The sequence below is a fragment of the Humulus lupulus genome, chromosome 7 (genome assembly GCF_963169125.1).
Source record: "Humulus lupulus chromosome 7, drHumLupu1.1, whole genome shotgun sequence".
NCBI classification, from domain to species: Eukaryota; Viridiplantae; Streptophyta; class Magnoliopsida; order Rosales; family Cannabaceae; genus Humulus; species Humulus lupulus.
The window spans coordinates 78,113,842-78,130,129 of NC_084799.1; the positions used below are offsets into that span (position 1 = coordinate 78,113,842).

The following is a 16,288-nucleotide window of genomic DNA, read 5'->3' on the forward strand; positions in this document are numbered from 1 at the left end:
CGATACCCCCAAACTTAATTTAAGCATTGTCCTCAATGTGTCAAAATATAAATATAAATTAAAATTGACAAGAGTGTAAAGTTTAGAATGGTCGTACCTCGATATTGTGCATTGCGAAGATAGAACAAGATAGAACAGGATACAACTAACAAAAATTAAATCGCACATAAAACAACAATACAAATAAAACACAAGTTATCAAGATCACACAGGAATCAAAGAGCATGGTAAACAGGGTCCTCAAGGAGTATCTCATCCACTTCATCAGTTTTTAATTCCAAAAATGGTTTTAATTTTTGTCCATTAACTTTAAATATATCACCATTTTTAGGATTTTCAATTTCAATAGCTCCATGTGAAAAAACAATACGAACAATGTAAGGACCAGACCACCTAGAGCGTAACTTTCCCGGGAATAAATGCAAACGAGAGTTGTATAAAAGGACTTTCTGACCTGGATAAAAATCTTTTCTCAAAATATTTTTATCATGGTAAAATTTCATGCGATCCTTATACTTTTTTGAATAGTCATATGCATCATTCCTAATTTCGTCTAGTTCATTGAGTTGAAGCTTTCGTTTCTCACCTGCTTTGTCTAAAGAAAAATTTAACTGCTTAATTGCCCAGAAGGCTCTATGTTCTAACTCAACAGGTAAATGGCACGCCTTCCCATACACAAGTCTGTAGGGTGACATGCCAATGGGCGTTTTGTACGCGGTACGATACGCCCATAATGCATCAATGAGTCTTAAGGACCAATCTTTCCTAGTTGGATTCACAGTTTTTTCTAAAATGTGCTTAACTTCCCTATTAGACACTTCAACTTGACCACTAGTTTGTGGGTGATATGGTGTTGAGACTTTATGTGTAATGCCATATTGTTTCATCAAATGTTCAAATGGCTTATTACAAAAGTGAGTACCGTTATCACTAATTATAGCACGTGGTGAACCAAAACGGGAAAATATATTTTCTTTCAAAAAACGAAGCACAACTTTGTGGTCATTAGTGTGGCATGCAATAGCTTCAACCCATTTAGATACATAATCGACTCCAACAAGAATATAAAGATTACCAAAAGAGTTAGGAAATGGTCCCATAAAATCAATGCCCCAAACATCAAATATGTCAATAATAAGAATAGGATTTAAAGGCATCATGTTTCTTTTAGTTAAACTTCCTAACTTTTGGCAACGTTCACAAGCTTTACAATAAACATATGTATCATGAAAGATAGTAGGCCAATAAAAACCACATTGTAAAACTTTAGCAGCTGTTTTCTTACCACTAAAATGTCCTCCACATGCATGATCATGACAAAAAGATATGATTTTAGACTGATCACAGTTTGGAATGCATCTTCTAATTATTTGATCAGGGCAGTATTTAAACAAGTAAGGATCATCCCAAATAAAGTTTTTCACCTCAGAATAAAATTTAGATTTATCATGCTTAGACCAATGAGATGGTATTTCTTTAGTGACCAAATAATTAACAATATCAGCATACCAAGGTAATGAAGAAATATGCATTAATTGTTCATCAGGAAAAGTTTCAGTGATAGGAGTGGAATCATGTATAGTTTCAACAACTAGTCTAGATAAATGATCAGCAACAACATTTTCAGATCCTTTTTTATCACGTATTTCTAAGTCGAATTCTTGTAAAAGCAGGATCCAACGGATCAAACGAGACTTAGCATCTTTTTTCGATAAGAGATATTTTAATGCAGCATGATCAGAATAGACAATAATTTTAGATCCTAACAAATAAGATCTAAATTTCTCCAATGCAAAAACAACAGCAAGCAATTCTTTTTCGGTTGTGGAGTAATTTAATTGAGCATCATTTAAAGTTTTGCTAGCATAGTAAATTACATGAGGTATTTTTTCAAGTCTTTGTCCTAAGACAGCACCTATAGCATAATCAGAAGCATCACACATTATTTCAAAAGGTATTTTCCAATCAGGAGGTCGAATAATGGGTGCAGTAGTCAACAAATTTTTTAATTTTTCAAAGGCAACATGGCAATTACTATCAAAGACAAAAGCATTTTCTTTTCCAAGTAAATGGCATAAAGGCCGAGAAATTTTGCTAAAGTCTTTTATAAATCTTCTATAAAAACCGGCATGGCCTAAGAATGATCTAATTTCTTTCACAGTTTTAGGTGGGGGAAGTTTTGAAATAAGGTCAACTTTAGCTTTATCAACTTCTATTCCATCAGATGAGATTACATGACCTAAAACAATTCCTTTTTTAACCATAAAATGACATTTTTCCCAGTTAAGCACAAGGTTTTTCTCTTTGCAACGAATTAAAACAAGTGAAAGATGGTGCAAACATTCATCAAAAGAGGAACCAAACATAGAAAAATCATCCATAAATACTTCAAGAAATCTTTCAACCATGTCAGAAAAAATCGAAATCATACATCTTTGAAAAGTCGCAGGTGCATTACATAATCCAAAGGGCATGCGACGATATGCAAAAGTTCCAAAAGGGCATGTAAAAGTAGTCTTTTCTTGATCTTCTGGGGCGATGGGGATTTGGTTATACCCCGAATACCCATCAAGAAAACAATAATATGCATGGCCAGCTAATCGTTCAAGCATTTGATCAATAAAAGGCAATGGAAAATGGTCTTTTCTAGTAACATTATTCAACTTTCTATAATCTATGCACACTCTCCACCCTGTTTGTACTCTAGTAGGGATTAATTCATTTTTCTCATTTTCAACAACTGTGATCCCAGACTTCTTAGGCACAACTTGAACTGGACTAACCCATTGACTATCAGAAATAGGGTAAATGATACCTACGTCTAACAATTTTATGACCTCTTCTCTAACTACTTCTTTCATATTTGGATTTAATCTTCTTTGACATTCCCGAGAGGTTTTAGCATTCTCTTCTAGATGGATTCTATGCATACATATGGATGGGCTAATTCCTTTAATGTCTCCAATGGTCCAACCTATGGCTTCTTTATGTTTTCTAAGGACATCTAACAATTTACCTTCTTGTTCTTTATCTAAAGCGGATGCTATGATAACAGGTAAGGTTTCAGACTCTCCTAGAAAAGCATATTTTAAATTTTCTGGCAAAGGTTTAAGGTCTAACTTTGGAGACTCAGAAATTGATTGAACATGACCTAAGGGTGAAAAAGGTTCAACTTTGGTTTCATTTAAGGGTATAGGCTCTACCAAAGAATTCACATCATCATTAGAGTCATCAACATGCAAGTTCATACCAAAGTATTTTTCACAAAAATCAAATAAGTCATTTCCATCATTTTCACAAATACTATCTATCATGTTAACTTCATGCACTTCTTCACACTCAACAGATTTAACCACATTAAAAACATTCAATTCAACAGTCATATTTCCAAAAGATAATTTCAAAACACCATTACGACAATTTATGATTGCATTAGATGTAGCTAAGAATGGTCTACCTAAAATGATAGGAATTTGAGCATGCATATTTTCCACAGGTTGAGTATCAAGAACAATGAAGTCAACAGGAAAATAAAATTTATCAACTTTTATCAAAACATCCTCTATAATGCCTCTAGGAATTTTTACAGAACGATCGGCTAATTGAAGAGTTATAGAGGTAGGTTTTAGCTCACCAAGACCAAGTTGCTTATAAACAGAATAAGGCAATAAATTTACACTAGCACCCAAATCAAGTAAAGCTTTGTTAATAAAATGATCACCAATAATGCATGAAATTGTGGGACACCCAGGATCTTTATATTTAACAAGACTCTTATATTGAATAATGGAACTAGCTTGTTCAGTTAAAAACGCCTTTTTAGGAACATTAGTGTTTCTTTTAACAGTACAAAGATCCTTTAAAAATTTAGAGTAGGCAGGAATTTGTTTAATGGCATCTAAGAAAGGAATATTGATACTAACTTGTTTAAAAACTTCTAAGATGTCATTATATTGGCTGCCTTTTTTAATTGGAAGTAATCTTTGTGGGAATGGGGCTTTTGGAATGAAAGGATGGATTGGAGTTTCTTTGTTTGATGAGTCATTGAGATTAGAACTAGGAGGCTGACTCTTTTCTTTTTCTTTTTCATTTTCAACCTCGGGTATGTAATCGGGTTTGACAATTTTCTTTCCAGACCTAAGAGTTGAAATTGATTTGACTTCTCCATTATGACTAGACTTTCCTATCTCATATTGACCTTTTGGATTAGGGATAGGTTGACTAGGGAATGTTCCTTTTTCTCTATCAGCTAAAGCAGTGGCGAGTTGTCCTACTTGTGTCTCAAGTTTGGTAATAGATTGAGATTGATTTTGTAGGATTTGTTGGGTGGATTGCATAAATTGTTGTAAAGTATCTTCTAAGGAAGGTTTTCTTTGTTGCGGATATGGTTGATTTTGTGGGGCATGAGCTTGGTTTTGTGTGTTGTATTGGTGCCCTTGATTCATTTGGGGTTGGTTTTGTCTCCATGAAAAGTTCGGATGGTTTCTCCAATTTGGATTGTAGGTGGACGAAAATGGGCTATCATTTGGTTTCCCATAAGTATGAAGTGCATTGGCCTCCTCAGAAAAGGCTTCTTGGTAGGAAGGGCATGATTGGGCATTATGGCAAGGACTAGAACATATAGAACAAACATCTTTTCTAGGTTGAATTGGAGAGTTTATAGTTTGGCTTATGGCTAAAGCTTCTACTTTTCTCGCTAATTTATCTAAGGATGTTCTTAAGTCTAATTCTTCTTTTACTTCATACCTTCCTCCTCTTTTTGGTGAATTAGTTGACCTAGACCTAGGATCAAAATAATTCCATTGTTGTGAATTGACAGATAAATCTTCAAGGGCGTCCCACGCCTCTTGTCCTTGAAATTTTAAAAATTTTCCAGTATGCATAGATTGAATCATTTGACGATTAGAGGGAGTCAAACCATCATAAAAATATTTTACAAGTCTCCATTTTTCAAAACCATGATGAGGACATTTTAATAATAAATCTTTAAATCTTTCCCAACATTCATAAAACTCTTCATTATCTTTTTGAAAAAACTCAGAGATTTCTCTCCTTAGACTATCAGTTTTAGACATTGGAAAAAATTTCAACAAGAATTTATTATAAAGTTGATCCCAAGTAGTTATAGACCCAGTGGGAAGGGAATTTAACCAAGCTTTTGATTTGTCTTTTAATGAAAAAGGAAACAATCTTAGTTTGACCGACTCATCAGAAAAATTTTGAAATTTAAATGTTGAGCAAATTTCTAAGAAATCTTTGACATGCATGTAAGGATCCTCTCTATCTAACCCATAAAAAGATGGCAACAATTGAATGATTGCTGGTTTAAGCTCAAAATGAGTAGCAGAAGTTGTAGGTAAAACAATGCATGAAGGAGCATTAGATGAAATAGGTGCAAAGTATTCAAGCAAAGTTTTTTCAGGCACAGCATTTTCATCAACAATATTAGCAATAGGTTCCATGATGCTCAAATTTTTACTAACACTTTCAATTTCAAACAAAGATAAACGTCTTTTTACTAATCGTTTTTTAGAGTTACGTTCCCAATGATGCATACAATTTTCACAAACAAGGCAACAATGATAATCTCAAACAAGCAATTTTCTGATGTGGAAGATCAGTTAAAACCGCAACCACAGAGCATACTTAGAATTTTTAGAGATTTCACAACAATAATTCTTATGGTTTACTTGTCCCCAGGCCTATTTGATTCCACTTACTCGCGCACTACTAACAACTCCCCGAGGTTAATTAGTAGAGGCGGATGGGAATTTTGGTCAAATTTCCTTTAAGCAAGAATTGCTTATGGTGAAAGGACAAGATTTAGGTTTCTCTTTTTTTTTTTTTCAAGTATTTTTCACAATATTACGCTAAAATATTAAAGAAGACAAAGAAAAATAAGGCAAAAATTAAATAAGACTAAAATTTAAGCAAGAGTAGGGAGGCATAGCATGCCATCAACCATAACAAAATTAAGGTAAAAACTAGGAGGCACAAGTGCCATCAACTTAAACATAAGATAGATGACTAGGAGGCAAAAATTGCCATCAACTAGCTAGGAGGCAACATTGCCATCAACTAGTAATTTGCGGAATTTAAATAAAATAAAAATACAACAAAGTAAATAAAGAAAATTACACAAAGGTTAGGAGGCAAAAATTGCCGTCAACTAACAAAGATATAAAAGAAATAAAATTACAACAAAATTAGGAGGCACAAGTGCCATCGACTATAAAAATTTAAAAGGATAGATAGGAGGCACAAGTGCCGTCAACTAAATAAAAAAAACAATAAATATAGAAATATAAGTATATATTTTTTATGGGTGGTTGAACCGTCCCAAATTTTCTTCTTATCTTTTTTTTTTATAGTATATATATTTTTTAGTTTTTTTTTTAAGTGCAAAAATTAAAATAACTAGTAGAAGAATTTACTAACCTTGAGATAATTTTCGTTTCTTTTCTCTTGCAACTCCCCGGCAACGGCGCCAAAAACTTGATGGACCCTAAACGGGTATGTTTAAAAATTTATATATCGCAAGCGCACGAATCGTCCATATAGAATAGTGATCGTAAGCAAGGATGTCGAACCCAAAGGAGTTGTCTAAAATCGAAAATGAAACTATTTTAAATCAAAAGTAATAAATTCTAACCTAGTTCCAAAGATTGATGAGTTTTAATAGTATGAACATAAAATGAAATATTGAAAAATAAAGCTTTTTAAGATAATGAAAATAAACCAATAATGAGTTGAAAATAAGTATTAAAAGAAAAGATTATTAAGATACTAGAATCCACAAAATGTAAGTTTAATAATATTTATTAGTATATTGATTCCCAAGTTTTAGTGATAGTTAAAATAATTTAAACTATCATTTTCCAAAAATATTTATAATTTTAAGCACAATTTTCTTATAAAAAGATAGGATTTTTCTTCACTTTTCAAAATTATAATTTCAAAGCATTTAGTGTAAATCAATTTAATGAAATAACAAATAAATCAATGAACATTATTTATAAGGCAAAACATAATATTTTTGTTCTAAGCATGGATGTGTACAATTTAATGACACATCTTACACAAAGAATATTATGTTTATGCACTAATGAAGAACAAAGTGTAAAAATGTTCTAACAATCTAAAATACAAGATATTTAAGATGAAAGAAATATATGAAGAAGAAAAATCCATAGACTTTGTTGCATTACAAGGGAAATCAACATACAACATAAATATTACCTAGTTACAAGTTGCTTCATCATGATCTTAATAATCTTATGAAAAAGATTAGAAGCACATAACTAGAATAGAAATTACAAAATAAATGACATACATACTTGCAAAATGCTCTTGAAAAACCCAAATGGAAGAGAGAATGGTAGAGAGAAAATGAGAGAAAAAGATGGTAACCAAAAAATTAAGCACCCCAAAAATGGTCTTGAAAGTCCATATTTATAGCCAAAGTGAGTTTATTAAAATAATCAATTTAAATTAATTAAATTGATTAGATTAATTAAATAAAATAAATATGGTATGTAGAGGTAAATTATAGGGTGTAATGATGATGTTGTGGTGAAAATGTGTAGGAAAAAGGGTAAAAAGTTGGCATTTTTGTCATAGGGGACAAAGGGACAAAATGCATTTTTGTTGGGCTCAATAAGGGAAATGGCAGCAATGTGGTGGTTGGGTGTTGGAGGGGGGGCCACGGGTTGGGCCTAGAGTGGGCCTCACGTGGTTGGGCTTTTGGAGAAACACCATTTTTCTTGTTACTTTCTTTCAAAATTACCATCTTTCCTTTGATTTTCTTGCTTTTCAAGGGCAATAATTTTCCTACACAATAAATTATAAACTAAATTAAAATTAAATATTTTCATTAATAAAATATATCATATAACTCCCATGAAAACATTAATTAAAATTTAATTTACATAACATTTAATTTCAATAAAATCATATTTTTAGCATTCAAACTAACAATACTAATTTTAAATAATTAAACTACAACATATTATAATAACATATCTATAAAAACATATAAAAATCTAGAAAACTACAATAAGACTAATAAATTAAAAATTACATAAAAACTTAATAAGTTAATTAAAAACTCATGAACTAAGCAACAATTAGCATGTAAAACATGGTAAAATAACTCTATTTTGTAGAGTTATCACACCCCCAAACTTAAATTTTTGCTAGTCCTCAAGCAAAAGAAAAATTAAAATACACATATATATATATATATTTTTTATTGGTGATATAAAAATGATTTTCTCAAAAATTGCACAATGAAAATAACTCTCAGAAATTATTATGAATAAAAGTTAAGCTTATATAATTAATTAAATTGTCAATTTTGCTTTTAGAAAATATGTTTTTATTAAAATTATTTTTCACTTAAACTTATAGGAAATAAGAGTTTTTATGAAAAATGTAATTTTTGTTACAAGCAAAATTGACCCTATAATTAAAAACAAAGCTTAAAAATTATTCATATTTTTAAGAGAATTAATTTCAAACTCAATCAGAATTTTTATCATTGAAAATGAAAAATATCACCAAATTTTTTTTTTTTTTTTGTAAATAATTTTTTTAATTTTTTTTTTTTTTGAATTTTTATGAAAATGAACAAATAAAAAAAAAAAATTAACAAAACCACAACATATAAATAAATAAAAAAAAATTCAAACAAACATTTTTTTTCTTTTCAAACAAGCATACATAAAATAAAACACAAAACATTAAAAACAATGCAAAGCAAACATAAATAAAACACAAAACAAACACAATAAAACTCGATACCCCCAAACTTAATTTAAGCATTGTCCTCAATGTGTCAAAATATAAATATAAATTAAAATTGACAAGAGTGTAAAGTTTAGAATGGTCGTACCTCGATATTGTGCATTGCGAAGATAGAACAAGATAGAACAGGATACAACTAACAAAAATTAAATCGCACATAAAACAACAATACAAATAAAACACAAGTTATCAAGATCACACAGGAATCAAAGAGCATGGTAAACAGGGTCCTCAAGGAGTATCTCATCCACTTCATCAGTTTTTAATTCCAAAAATGGTTTTAATTTTTGTCCATTAACTTTAAATATATCACCATTTTTAGGATTTTCAATTTCAATAGCTCCATGTGAAAAAACAATACGAACAATGTAAGGACCAGACCACCTAGAGCGTAACTTTCCCGGGAATAAATGCAAACGAGAGTTGTATAAAAGGACTTTCTGACCTGGATAAAAATCTTTTCTCAAAATATTTTTATCATGGTAAAATTTCATGCGATCCTTATACTTTTTTGAATAGTCATATGCATCATTCCTAATTTCGTCTAGTTCATTGAGTTGAAGCTTTCGTTTCTCACCTGCTTTGTCTAAAGAAAAATTTAACTGCTTAATTGCCCAGAAGGCTCTATGTTCTAACTCAACAGGTAAATGGCACGCCTTCCCATACACAAGTCTGTAGGGTGACATGCCAATGGGCGTTTTGTACGCGGTACGATACGCCCATAATGCATCAATGAGTCTTAAGGACCAATCTTTCCTAGTTGGATTCACAGTTTTTTCTAAAATGTGCTTAACTTCCCTATTAGACACTTCAACTTGACCACTAGTTTGTGGGTGATATGGTGTTGAGACTTTATGTGTAATGCCATATTGTTTCATCAAATGTTCAAATGGCTTATTACAAAAGTGAGTACCGTTATCACTAATTATAGCACGTGGTGAACCAAAACGGGAAAATATATTTTCTTTCAAAAAACGAAGCACAACTTTGTGGTCATTAGTGTGGCATGCAATAGCTTCAACCCATTTAGATACATAATCGACTCCAACAAGAATATAAAGATTACCAAAAGAGTTAGGAAATGGTCCCATAAAATCAATGCCCCAAACATCAAATATGTCAATAATAAGAATAGGATTTAAAGGCATCATGTTTCTTTTAGTTAAACTTCCTAACTTTTGGCAACGTTCACAAGCTTTACAATAAACATATGTATCATGAAAGATAGTAGGCCAATAAAAACCACATTGTAAAACTTTAGCAGCTGTTTTCTTACCACTAAAATGTCCTCCACATGCATGATCATGACAAAAAGATATGATTTTAGACTGATCACAGTTTGGAATGCATCTTCTAATTATTTGATCAGGGCAGTATTTAAACAAGTAAGGATCATCCCAAATAAAGTTTTTCACCTCAGAATAAAATTTAGATTTATCATGCTTAGACCAATGAGATGGTATTTCTTTAGTGACCAAATAATTAACAATATCAGCATACCAAGGTAATGAAGAAATATGCATTAATTGTTCATCAGGAAAAGTTTCAGTGATAGGAGTGGAATCATGTATAGTTTCAACAACTAGTCTAGATAAATGATCAGCAACAACATTTTCAGATCCTTTTTTATCACGTATTTCTAAGTCGAATTCTTGTAAAAGCAGGATCCAACGGATCAAACGAGACTTAGCATCTTTTTTCGATAAGAGATATTTTAATGCAGCATGATCAGAATAGACAATAATTTTAGATCCTAACAAATAAGATCTAAATTTCTCCAATGCAAAAACAACAGCAAGCAATTCTTTTTCGGTTGTGGAGTAATTTAATTGAGCATCATTTAAAGTTTTGCTAGCATAGTAAATTACATGAGGTATTTTTTCAAGTCTTTGTCCTAAGACAGCACCTATAGCATAATCAGAAGCATCACACATTATTTCAAAAGGTATTTTCCAATCAGGAGGTCGAATAATGGGTGCAGTAGTCAACAAATTTTTTAATTTTTCAAAGGCAACATGGCAATTACTATCAAAGACAAAAGCATTTTCTTTTCCAAGTAAATGGCATAAAGGCCGAGAAATTTTGCTAAAGTCTTTTATAAATCTTCTATAAAAACCGGCATGGCCTAAGAATGATCTAATTTCTTTCACAGTTTTAGGTGGGGGAAGTTTTGAAATAAGGTCAACTTTAGCTTTATCAACTTCTATTCCATCAGATGAGATTACATGACCTAAAACAATTCCTTTTTTAACCATAAAATGACATTTTTCCCAGTTAAGCACAAGGTTTTTCTCTTTGCAACGAATTAAAACAAGTGAAAGATGGTGCAAACATTCATCAAAAGAGGAACCAAACATAGAAAAATCATCCATAAATACTTCAAGAAATCTTTCAACCATGTCAGAAAAAATCGAAATCATACATCTTTGAAAAGTCGCAGGTGCATTACATAATCCAAAGGGCATGCGACGATATGCAAAAGTTCCAAAAGGGCATGTAAAAGTAGTCTTTTCTTGATCTTCTGGGGCGATGGGGATTTGGTTATACCCCGAATACCCATCAAGAAAACAATAATATGCATGGCCAGCTAATCGTTCAAGCATTTGATCAATAAAAGGCAATGGAAAATGGTCTTTTCTAGTAACATTATTCAACTTTCTATAATCTATGCACACTCTCCACCCTGTTTGTACTCTAGTAGGGATTAATTCATTTTTCTCATTTTCAACAACTGTGATCCCAGACTTCTTAGGCACAACTTGAACTGGACTAACCCATTGACTATCAGAAATAGGGTAAATGATACCTACGTCTAACAATTTTATGACCTCTTCTCTAACTACTTCTTTCATATTTGGATTTAATCTTCTTTGACATTCCCGAGAGGTTTTAGCATTCTCTTCTAGATGGATTCTATGCATACATATGGATGGGCTAATTCCTTTAATGTCTCCAATGGTCCAACCTATGGCTTCTTTATGTTTTCTAAGGACATCTAACAATTTACCTTCTTGTTCTTTATCTAAAGCGGATGCTATGATAACAGGTAAGGTTTCAGACTCTCCTAGAAAAGCATATTTTAAATTTTCTGGCAAAGGTTTAAGGTCTAACTTTGGAGACTCAGAAATTGATTGAACATGACCTAAGGGTGAAAAAGGTTCAACTTTGGTTTCATTTAAGGGTATAGGCTCTACCAAAGAATTCACATCATCATTAGAGTCATCAACATGCAAGTTCATACCAAAGTATTTTTCACAAAAATCAAATAAGTCATTTCCATCATTTTCACAAATACTATCTATCATGTTAACTTCATGCACTTCTTCACACTCAACAGATTTAACCACATTAAAAACATTCAATTCAACAGTCATATTTCCAAAAGATAATTTCAAAACACCATTACGACAATTTATGATTGCATTAGATGTAGCTAAGAATGGTCTACCTAAAATGATAGGAATTTGAGCATGCATATTTTCCACAGGTTGAGTATCAAGAACAATGAAGTCAACAGGAAAATAAAATTTATCAACTTTTATCAAAACATCCTCTATAATGCCTCTAGGAATTTTTACAGAACGATCGGCTAATTGAAGAGTTATAGAGGTAGGTTTTAGCTCACCAAGACCAAGTTGCTTATAAACAGAATAAGGCAATAAATTTACACTAGCACCCAAATCAAGTAAAGCTTTGTTAATAAAATGATCACCAATAATGCATGAAATTGTGGGACACCCAGGATCTTTATATTTAACAAGACTCTTATATTGAATAATGGAACTAGCTTGTTCAGTTAAAAACGCCTTTTTAGGAACATTAGTGTTTCTTTTAACAGTACAAAGATCCTTTAAAAATTTAGAGTAGGCAGGAATTTGTTTAATGGCATCTAAGAAAGGAATATTGATACTAACTTGTTTAAAAACTTCTAAGATGTCATTATATTGGCTGCCTTTTTTAATTGGAAGTAATCTTTGTGGGAATGGGGCTTTTGGAATGAAAGGATGGATTGGAGTTTCTTTGTTTGATGAGTCATTGAGATTAGAACTAGGAGGCTGACTCTTTTCTTTTTCTTTTTCATTTTCAACCTCGGGTATGTAATCGGGTTTGACAATTTTCTTTCCAGACCTAAGAGTTGAAATTGATTTGACTTCTCCATTATGACTAGACTTTCCTATCTCATATTGACCTTTTGGATTAGGGATAGGTTGACTAGGGAATGTTCCTTTTTCTCTATCAGCTAAAGCAGTGGCGAGTTGTCCTACTTGTGTCTCAAGTTTGGTAATAGATTGAGATTGATTTTGTAGGATTTGTTGGGTGGATTGCATAAATTGTTGTAAAGTATCTTCTAAGGAAGGTTTTCTTTGTTGCGGATATGGTTGATTTTGTGGGGCATGAGCTTGGTTTTGTGTGTTGTATTGGTGCCCTTGATTCATTTGGGGTTGGTTTTGTCTCCATGAAAAGTTCGGATGGTTTCTCCAATTTGGATTGTAGGTGGACGAAAATGGGCTATCATTTGGTTTCCCATAAGTATGAAGTGCATTGGCCTCCTCAGAAAAGGCTTCTTGGTAGGAAGGGCATGATTGGGCATTATGGCAAGGACTAGAACATATAGAACAAACATCTTTTCTAGGTTGAATTGGAGAGTTTATAGTTTGGCTTATGGCTAAAGCTTCTACTTTTCTCGCTAATTTATCTAAGGATGTTCTTAAGTCTAATTCTTCTTTTACTTCATACCTTCCTCCTCTTTTTGGTGAATTAGTTGACCTAGACCTAGGATCAAAATAATTCCATTGTTGTGAATTGACAGATAAATCTTCAAGGGCGTCCCACGCCTCTTGTCCTTGAAATTTTAAAAATTTTCCAGTATGCATAGATTGAATCATTTGACGATTAGAGGGAGTCAAACCATCATAAAAATATTTTACAAGTCTCCATTTTTCAAAACCATGATGAGGACATTTTAATAATAAATCTTTAAATCTTTCCCAACATTCATAAAACTCTTCATTATCTTTTTGAAAAAACTCAGAGATTTCTCTCCTTAGACTATCAGTTTTAGACATTGGAAAAAATTTCAACAAGAATTTATTATAAAGTTGATCCCAAGTAGTTATAGACCCAGTGGGAAGGGAATTTAACCAAGCTTTTGATTTGTCTTTTAATGAAAAAGGAAACAATCTTAGTTTGACCGACTCATCAGAAAAATTTTGAAATTTAAATGTTGAGCAAATTTCTAAGAAATCTTTGACATGCATGTAAGGATCCTCTCTATCTAACCCATAAAAAGATGGCAACAATTGAATGATTGCTGGTTTAAGCTCAAAATGAGTAGCAGAAGTTGTAGGTAAAACAATGCATGAAGGAGCATTAGATGAAATAGGTGCAAAGTATTCAAGCAAAGTTTTTTCAGGCACAGCATTTTCATCAACAATATTAGCAATAGGTTCCATGATGCTCAAATTTTTACTAACACTTTCAATTTCAAACAAAGATAAACGTCTTTTTACTAATCGTTTTTTAGAGTTACGTTCCCAATGATGCATACAATTTTCACAAACAAGGCAACAATGATAATCTCAAACAAGCAATTTTCTGATGTGGAAGATCAGTTAAAACCGCAACCACAGAGCATACTTAGAATTTTTAGAGATTTCACAACAATAATTCTTATGGTTTACTTGTCCCCAGGCCTATTTGATTCCACTTACTCGCGCACTACTAACAACTCCCCGAGGTTAATTAGTAGAGGCGGATGGGAATTTTGGTCAAATTTCCTTTAAGCAAGAATTGCTTATGGTGAAAGGACAAGATTTAGGTTTCTCTTTTTTTTTTTTTCAAGTATTTTTCACAATATTACGCTAAAATATTAAAGAAGACAAAGAAAAATAAGGCAAAAATTAAATAAGACTAAAATTTAAGCAAGAGTAGGGAGGCATAGCATGCCATCAACCATAACAAAATTAAGGTAAAAACTAGGAGGCACAAGTGCCATCAACTTAAACATAAGATAGATGACTAGGAGGCAAAAATTGCCATCAACTAGCTAGGAGGCAACATTGCCATCAACTAGTAATTTGCGGAATTTAAATAAAATAAAAATACAACAAAGTAAATAAAGAAAATTACACAAAGGTTAGGAGGCAAAAATTGCCGTCAACTAACAAAGATATAAAAGAAATAAAATTACAACAAAATTAGGAGGCACAAGTGCCATCGACTATAAAAATTTAAAAGGATAGATAGGAGGCACAAGTGCCGTCAACTAAATAAAAAAAACAATAAATATAGAAATATAAGTATATATTTTTTATGGGTGGTTGAACCGTCCCAAATTTTCTTCTTATCTTTTTTTTTTATAGTATATATATTTTTTAGTTTTTTTTTTAAGTGCAAAAATTAAAATAACTAGTAGAAGAATTTACTAACCTTGAGATAATTTTCGTTTCTTTTCTCTTGCAACTCCCCGGCAACGGCGCCAAAAACTTGATGGACCCTAAACGGGTATGTTTAAAAATTTATATATCGCAAGCGCACGAATCGTCCATATAGAATAGTGATCGTAAGCAAGGATGTCGAACCCAAAGGAGTTGTCTAAAATCGAAAATGAAACTATTTTAAATCAAAAGTAATAAATTCTAACCTAGTTCCAAAGATTGATGAGTTTTAATAGTATGAACATAAAATGAAATATTGAAAAATAAAGCTTTTTAAGATAATGAAAATAAACCAATAATGAGTTGAAAATAAGTATTAAAAGAAAAGATTATTAAGATACTAGAATCCACAAAATGTAAGTTTAATAATATTTATTAGTATATTGATTCCCAAGTTTTAGTGATAGTTAAAATAATTTAAACTATCATTTTCCAAAAATATTTATAATTTTAAGCACAATTTTCTTATAAAAAGATAGGATTTTTCTTCACTTTTCAAAATTATAATTTCAAAGCATTTAGTGTAAATCAATTTAATGAAATAACAAATAAATCAATGAACATTATTTATAAGGCAAAACATAATATTTTTGTTCTAAGCATGGATGTGTACAATTTAATGACACATCTTACACAAAGAATATTATGTTTATGCACTAATGAAGAACAAAGTGTAAAAATGTTCTAACAATCTAAAATACAAGATATTTAAGATGAAAGAAATATATGAAGAAGAAAAATCCATAGACTTTGTTGCATTACAAGGGAAATCAACATACAACATAAATATTACCTAGTTACAAGTTGCTTCATCATGATCTTAATAATCTTATGAAAAAGATTAGAAGCACATAACTAGAATAGAAATTACAAAATAAATGACATACATACTTGCAAAATGCTCTTGAAAAACCCAAATGGAAGAGAGAATGGTAGAGAGAAAATGAGAGAAAAAGATGGTAACCAAAAAATTAAGCACCCCAAAAATGGTCTTGAAAGTCCATATTTATAGCCAAAGTGAGTTTATTAAAATAATCAATTTAAAT

The 16,288-nt window shown here is 31.5% G+C and overlaps 2 non-coding genes across 2 annotated transcripts; both read left to right on the forward strand.

Moving 5' to 3' along the window:
- The first annotated feature begins 4,953 nt into the window (after positions 1 to 4,953).
- Positions 4,954 to 5,060, forward strand: LOC133792985 (small nucleolar RNA R71). The gene has a single exon (XR_009874450.1). It is a non-coding gene; the product is annotated as a small nucleolar RNA R71 (small nucleolar RNA).
- Positions 5,061 to 13,749: 8,689 nt separating this feature from the next.
- Positions 13,750 to 13,856, forward strand: LOC133792986 (small nucleolar RNA R71). The gene has a single exon (XR_009874451.1). It is a non-coding gene; the product is annotated as a small nucleolar RNA R71 (small nucleolar RNA).
- The last annotated feature ends 2,432 nt before the right edge of the window (positions 13,857 to 16,288 follow it).